Here is an 8,331-nt window from a genome sequence, read left to right on the forward strand (position 1 = left end):
TCCCACCTGAACCGAGCACATTTTCTCCAGTTTGGCTCTACCCCAGTCCAAAAGCTTCTGGAAAAAAGCTGTGAAAATAGCAACAAAACTGAGACGAAAACAATGATGGAAATGTGACAAAAAAGTGACGAAAAATGGATGAAAAAGTGGCAAAAATGTCACAAAAATGCCACAAGAAATTGACAAAAAATTGACGAAAAAATGACACAAATTTGATTTAAAAAATTACGAAAAAATGTGACAAAATGCGACAAAAATGTGATAAAAAAAACGTGAAAAAAATGGATGAAAAAAGACAAAAATTTGACAAAAAATGAAAAATAAAAAAAATCTGATCTGGGACTTAAGAGGTTGACACTAAAACTGAATGAACACTGCTTTAGTTTGCTTCAAAACGTCTTTAATGCATCTGAACAAAGTCCCACAGGATTTTGGGGAGATATTTCTTGAAGGGGATCTTGTGCCTCCTCAAGGCTGCCAGACACTGCAGGCTCATGTTGGTCTGGCTCCTGAGCAGATCCTTGGCCTCACTGGTGGAGCACAAGTCCAGGGGAGTCCTCTTCATCCTGGTGGCCATGTCCATGTGTGCGTCCGCCTCCACCAGGCTGCTGATGATGGTGTGAAGCGTCCGGAAGTCGACGGACTGGTCGTGAATGGCGATGATGTGCAGTGGCGTGTTACCGTCCTCGTCCACAGCGTTGACCTGAGCTCCACATTCAAGCAGAAGCTTCACCACCTGCGCGTCGGGGAATCTGTACAATTCGCAGTTGTCGTCGACGACGGTGAGTGAGCTGACGGCCTGGCGCAGTAGCGTGCAGTCGAATTCAGAGCGCACGTCCATCTTAATCATACGATAGATGTGTTTGTTCATCTGCACACGCTGCTCCTCCCCACAGGTCGTCTTGGTGGAGATGAAGGAGAGTAACAGGAAGGCAAAGATGTTGAACCTGTAGTCTTCACGAGCCTGGGGCCGCTCCTTCTTGGCTGCAGAGTCCACGCGACTGATGAGGCGCTCCATCTCCAGCACTGAGCAGCTCATCGCCTGCTCCACAGACACTGCGTCCAGAGGCTCGTGGAGGCGCACCATCTGGAAGAAGATCCTCACGAACCTCTGCATGGCGTTGTGCGTGTTCCTGTTGTATCTCTGCGCCAGCCGCAGCGCGTGCAGCCAGTTTCATGCAGATGTCAAACTTCAGGCTACTTGCGAAACACGCTCCTCTGTAGAAGAGCGGGTCGAGCACAAAGATGTTGTCTGAGCCCAAGATCCTCTCTCGGATCATCAGAGTCTCCAAGTGCAGCGCCTCCTGGTCCTCGTGGATGTTCTCCAGATCCTCCAGACTCTCACACTCCCTGCGCGGCCCGTACGCCTCGACGTGTGGCAGCCTCTCTTTGAGGATCGGTCTCCGCGGGTCTCTGCAACGCTCCGTCATGGCCGCATGGAGGTAATGGAACGCTTTCTTGAGGTCATAGTTTTCCTCATCATTGGCCAGTGACGCTCCCAGCAGCTCCAGCCCCTCGACGCGGCTCTTGGCGTCACATTCTTCCGTTAAAAACTCCACCACATCAGCCTTGCATCTCACTGCTGCCAGCTTCAGGGGCGTCATGCCGTGTTCGCCCTCCACCACAGCAGCCCGTCGACCCACCAGCTCCCTGACGATGTCCACAAGCCCCTCCTCCGCGGCGTAGTGCAGCGCTGTAGCTCCTCCGAGGGACTTAACGTCGGGGTCGGCTCCTCTCTCCAGCAGAACCCGCACCACGCCGGTGTGGCCCTCCAGCGCCGCGGCCATGAGGCTCGTGTTGTTGGTGTGGTCTGTGACGTTGATGTCGGCGTGATGCTCCAACAGGCACTGCACGACCTCGAGGTGCCCGTAGGTGCAGGCCACATGCAGCGGGGTAGAGCCGGTGATGGGGACGGTGTGGTTGACGTTGGCCTGGTGATGAACCAACTGACGGACCACCTCCAAGTGCCCTGCTCTGGCCGCGCACCACAGGGCGGTCACCCCGCGGATCAGCGTCCTGCACACAGGACACACTCAGACATGAGAGACGTTCCAACAACATGGAGCCAATAATCCATCACAATCAATCTATATTTCAGACTAAAAATGATCCATTAAAGAACATGCATGTAAACCTCTTAACTCCAACCTGAACATGTTTTCTCCTGTTCTCCAAATCTAAAAGCTTCTTCAAAACAGAGGCAAAAAACGAGAAGAAAATGAGGATGTAAACGCAACAAAAAAAAGCTGAAAAGTAACAAAAAAAGCGACAAAAATGACAAAAACTCAACAAAAAAGTGACAGAAATCCAGCAAAAAAAGACAAAAAAAATCAAGCAAAAAAAAGACAAAAATCCAGCAAAAAAAAGACAAAAATCCAGCAAAAAAAAAGACAAAAATCCAGCAAAAAAAGACAAAAATCCAGCATCCAGTGTAAAGGCGAGTTTAGACGGAGCGTTTGTGTTTGTGATCGATCATGAGACTGACCCGAGAGAAGACGAGACGCTCGCGCTGGTGGGAGGAGTTATTTTGAGGCGTGACTGACCTGCACACGGAGCAGCTGGATGTGCTTTAACATAGACATGCACTAGCCTAGCATTAGCCTAGCGCCACGTAACTCTTCAAACATAAGAACTCTGGATAAGTAGGAAATGAGGCCCTATGTCAAAAATCCTGAAATATCCCTTTAATGAGAACGAGGTGGAACAGCATCGTGCATGAACAATCATCAGCTAATTTAAGTTCAGATGCTCCGACAGAAAGCTAGCAGCGTGTTTGTTGGTTAGTTGAATAAAGTATCCACTGACCCGTCAAAGTCGATGGAGCCCAGCTGCTCCGTGTCCAGTCCACCACTGTCCAGCAGCTGTTCCACCGTCTCGTGGTGGCCGTGTCTCGCCGCGTCCATCAGTGGATCGTACGTCTGTGAGAGAAGCAGGTCGTCCTCCAGTTAATACATGTAGCACTAGCTCTGACGCGGGAAACGTTTACTTACCTCCAGAGACGCCATCTTTTTATCCAGAAAACGATTGTTTAATGTGTAAAACAAACAGTAACAGTAACAACACTTTGGCTGTGGCTGGTGACCATAGCAACCCAGTCTTTACATAAAAACATGTTTTTTAAAATTTAGTTTATGTTTGTTTTTAATTTAAAGGATCTATAGATACAGACGGCATCTCTGGAGTCGCCCATATATGGTCATGTTTGAAACCAGTTAAGGGGGAAAACAATTTAGAAAAAATGTATATTTTCTCTAATTATTCAAAAACTACTTTAACAAACGCTGAAATATGAACATAGTTTCTACTAAATAATGATACAAAGACATGGGGAGGAGCAAAGTGGTTCAACAGCCCATAAATACATGAATAACGGGGAATGCTAAAATGATGCAACTTGATGCTACATGTTAGCATTGGGCTAATGCTAACGGTTAGCTCGAGCTAGCTACAACTGCCGTTTTTTCACTTCTACTGAACAATCTGCTGTGAGAAAATATCCATATGGACCCGATTTACACTTGACTTTATTTGCATGATAAATAAGTTCATATTCCACCAGAAAATGGCAAAAAAAAGGGAAAAATTGTGTTTCTCTAAAGATTCTATTTTCCCCCTCGGCGAAGCCACGCCCCCTTCTATGACGCGATGCCGTCTGTATCTATATCATGCTATTTTAGCCATTCCAAAGTTAAGTATAGGCATTCATATGATATATTGTACCTCTACCATTATGGAGCACTCATTTTTGTGATAAATATAAGTGTTTTCTGGAGGTATTTTTCAAACCCGGAAGACACAACGCTTTGATTCAGTTAACTCCGCCCCCTCTCTCCGCACATACTTTGCCGTAATATAAATAAACAGCAATAAGTGAAGTTACTTCACAATGCAGTTTTAAGGAGTTGACATCTGCAACACAGCTTCATAAATGGCTAACACAAATGCTAATATGCTAACACACAAGCTAATATGCTAACACACATGCTAATATGCTAACACACATGCTAATATGCTAACACACAAGCTAACACGCGTTTGGATTGACTCACCGCTCTGGTCCATCTCTGTTTACATCACTGGCAACTACAGCTGCCAGTGAATTACCGTAAATGTTACAGAATACCTTACCGTATTTTTAACGCTGAAAAAAAAGCAACTACAGCTAAAAAAAAAAGTTTTTCTTTTTACGCTGTGGTTGCCAGAATATTTTCGTAAAAAATACAGTTAACATGTAAACAAGGTTCAGGAATCAGTATATAAATTCAAAACGGCTTTTAAACCTTTTAAATTAAATTACATGTTTCAAGATTAAAATGTAAAGATGCAACCTTTTATTCAGCTGCCAGATTTCTACCATGAAAAATGTTGTATCACTTTGTCTTTTTTATAAACCAGGCAGCCGTGGTCTTTAGCTCCAAACACAATATAAAATCAAACAATGGTGTAAACTACCTTAAATAAACAATTAAAACTACTATTGCAATACATTTATTTAAATTACAGCTTATGCACTTTTTACATGCAGTTAAAGACTTTAGTTTTTGTAGCACTAAGTGCTGACATTAAAAAGGGACTTTTAATGTACAATATTTGTTGAACTGTTCAATGACAAAAGCAGTATTCTGTGGGCCACTTTTAGTAAGCAGAACTAGCATTGCAGGATGAACCAAACGCCCGATACCTTAACCCGTATGCAAAGGTCTACTTACAGGCATGTGCTGAAAAGTACTATAGTACTCGCTGCAGACATTGTAGTTGTAGGTTAGAAGAATAGTCTTTTTCCAACAGTCCATATGAATGATGGTTTTTGGCAAGTTGTCCATACATGAGATGTGTCTTGCAGTATGAGGGGTCCTTGCGATTTTCCTTCATCCAGCAATCCCAAAAACTGCAAAAAAAATAGTCATTAAATACGTTAATATGAAAAAAGTATTTAAATTATATACCGTATTTATTGCACCATTAGGCGCACCTGATTATAAGGCGCATTATCAATGATAATGTTTATTTTCATAAATAAGGAATACAAGGTGCATTAATTAATGCTGGTTCATCTGCAAACAAAGGCACGATTCAGTACGAATGAAGTTGATACAAAGGGAGCACCGGGATATAAAGGCACTGTTAAAATTAAAGGCTTTTATGTGCTCCTTATAGTGCAAAAAATACAGTAATAATAATGCATTAGCTTAGCTTATACAGCGCTTTTCAAGATGCTCAAAGTTGCTTTACAATTGTGTGCATTATTAGTTCACTTCATACTTTGTAGTAGTAAGTTACTATTGTAGCCACAGCTGCCCTGGGGTAGACTGATGGCAGCGAGGCAACGAGTCTGTGCCATCGGCCCCGCCGACCACCACCCAAGAGTCATTTTGTCACAATAGAACCTGAGTCAGCAATGGTTTTTAAATTGGCAGTACAACAAACACTGGATCTGGAGGGTCCATTATTTTTCCAGGTTTTCTGTGACTATACTTCACATCATAGCAGAGCACAGAAGGAGCGCCTGGATCTGGTTGTATAATTTAGTGCATTTAAACACCTCTTCAAACATTGTCACTGTTACATGCAACTACTCTGACTAGAATCAGCCAAGACCCTTCGAACTTCAAAAGTTTGTGTTCAAAATGATCATCATTAACTTTTAGCAGGGCATTTGCTGCTGCATTTAACACAATAAACTATTGAATGTGTGGACTACTCAGACATCACTTTTGGTTATTTCATAAAGGCATTAGTAGATATTAGCCTATATGAAAAAGCGGTTTATTATTAAGGTTGTTACCTCAGATGTTTCAACAGTTGTAATACCGCCTTCGTCAGAGATGAACGTGATGCATCTTTTCAGGTTTTCCCAGGCCTGGCCCTCCTGACAAAAGCAATAATCAGTCAATCACGCCTCGTTTTAGCCACTACTCTCAAACATCAAATATAAATACAATATTTCATTGAAGTCAGTGACTGACATAAAATAATGCACCCAGCCCTTTTTTGCACGTGCACACCTTCTGTTTGTCGATGCATCCCTTGGCAATGCTGAGCCTCCGCCTTTTCTTCCTTGACGTCTGTGTGGACACTGGTCGTGGGGGCAGCCAGGCTTCTTCTGCAGTGTAAACAAATAATAACAGCAATTTGAATTATAGCAGCTACTGATAATCTTATTCAAATGCTTCCAGACCAGCATTCCAGTACAACACTATCCTATATCCCCTAAAATGATGCTTGTTCATGCACTCACCCCAGGATAGCGAGTAGTCCTCCATTTCCCCCTTGTCCGGCTCAGTACTAGGTGTCAGATTGGGGTTGTACAGTTGGCTCTTGTACTTAGCTGAAAGTCCAGCCTCATCACTGAACAGTGCTTCAAAGTCCAGATCAATCTGTTTAAAGAATAAAAGTACAAATGTCAGAAAATGCAGTGAAAATGTGTGTTTACACATCACCTACAGAACATACATCCTGTGATCACTCTGAAACATGTTACCTGCTTCTACAGAAGATCAAGCTAGTGCTTGCTGTCTTGTATAGATGCTACGCACTCTCAAATTCACTCATATTACCAATGCCCAAACTTCAAAAATCTTGAAGCTCTGTGCTCTGTGCACATGCTAAAATATTGATAACAGGACTCTCTCCATTCTCACCATTCCCATGGTCCTTCAGAGCCTTCCTGAGGTCCTGCAAAATACACAACACATCAACATCAGTAAAAATGATCAACCACCAAGTAAAAAAAATATTAACAAGTAACATATTATTAAAAGTAAAACTCACAGTATTATTTGTCATTATACAATTGCACTTACCAGATGTAGAATTAGTCCTGAAACACTGAAACACTGTGACTCTGCGCTGTAACTGTGGGCCAACCTGACCAGCATGTTTTTGGAGGTGAAACCTGGTCGGTTGCCTCCAGTGCTCCTCTTAAACGCTGCATCGCTTCCTGAGTTTGTCCCTGTTTCAGAGCATGGTGTCCCGCACTGGTGGGCTTCTCCACTTCCTCCTTCCTCCTGCGCAGCTCCCTCTGCTTCTCATCTTCGTCTTTGTCCTCCTCCTTCTCCCCTGGCCCTGACAAAATTTTCCACCTGAGGGTCACAATATTTCTGTTTAATATAAGAGTAAAACGTAAGAGCAATGACGCGGCATAACCACACCATGACAGCGTATATTAACCTGTCCATCCATCCATTTTCTTCCGCTTTATCCGGGGCCGGGTCGCGGGGGCAGCAGTCTCAGCAGAGATGCCCAAACTTCCCGATCCACACACACCTCCTCCAGCTGTTCTGGGGGGACCCCGAGGCGACACCAGGCCAGCTCGGAGACATAGTCCCACCACCGTGTCCTGGGTCTTCCACGAGGCCTTGTCCCACTAGGACATGCCTGGAACACCTCCCGCGGGAGGCGACCAGGAGGCATCCGAAACAGATGCCCGAGCCACCTCAGCTGGCTCCTTTCGACGTGAAGGAGCAGCGACTCTACTCCGAGCTCCCGGGTAACTGAGCTCCTCACCCGATCTCAGAGGGTGCGCCCAGCCACCCTGCGAAGGAAACTCATTTCGGCCGCTTGTATTCGCGATCTTGTCCTCCCCGGTAAGGTCTATTCCGGGGTGCTGGAGAGGAGGATCCGGCCGATAGTTGAACATCGGATCCAGGAGGAACAATGCGGTTTTCGTCCTGGTCGTGGCACACTGGACCAACTCTATACCCTTCATCGGGTACTCGAGGGTTCGTGGGAGTTCGCCCAACCAGTCCACATGTGTTTTGTGGATCTGGAGAAAGCGTTCGACCGCGTCCCTCGTGGTGCCCTGTGGGGGGTGCTCCGGGAGTATGGGGTCCGGGGCCCTCGTGGTGCCCTGTGGGGGGTGCTCCGGGAGTATGGGGTCCGGGGCCCTCTGCTAAGGGCTGTCGTTCCCTCTATGACGCAGCAGGAGCTTGGTTCGCATTGCCGGCAGTAAGTCAGACCTGTTCCCGGTGCGTGTTGGTCTCCGCCAGGGCTGCCCTTTGTCACCGGTTCTGTTCATTACTTTTATGGACAGAATTTCTAGGCGCAGCCAGGGGCCGGAGGGTGTCCGGTTTGGGAGCCTCAGGATCTCATCTCTGCTGTTTGCGGACGATGTTGTTCTGATGGCTTCAACGAACCAGGACCTTCAGCTGCACTGGGGCGGTTTGCAGCCGAGTGTGTAGCGGCCGGGATGAGGATCAGCACCTCCAAATCCGAGGCCATGGTTCTCCACCGGAAAAAGGTGGCTTCCCCTCTACAGGTCGGTGGGGAGTCCTTGCCTCAAGTGGAGGAGTTCAAGTATATTAACCTGTATCAAAGGTTATTCAAGTTCCT

At 45.7% G+C, this 8,331-nt stretch overlaps 1 pseudogene across 1 annotated transcript; it reads right to left on the reverse strand.

The window, feature by feature from the left end:
- Nucleotides 1–400: 400 nt before the first annotated feature.
- LOC306965104 (protein fem-1 homolog B-like) lies at nucleotides 401–6,650 on the reverse strand (annotated as a pseudogene). Its single transcript has 5 exons — nucleotides 6,642–6,650; nucleotides 6,239–6,377; nucleotides 6,006–6,103; nucleotides 2,806–2,918; nucleotides 401–2,016 (listed from the first exon to the last, which is right to left on the reverse strand). The product of its transcript is annotated as a protein fem-1 homolog B-like (transcript).
- Nucleotides 6,651–8,331: the final 1,681 nt, after the last annotated feature.

Source organism: Gobius niger, assembly GCF_951799975.1.
Source record: "Gobius niger genome assembly, chromosome: 7".
Lineage (NCBI taxonomy): Eukaryota > Metazoa > Chordata > Actinopteri > Gobiiformes > Gobiidae > Gobius > Gobius niger.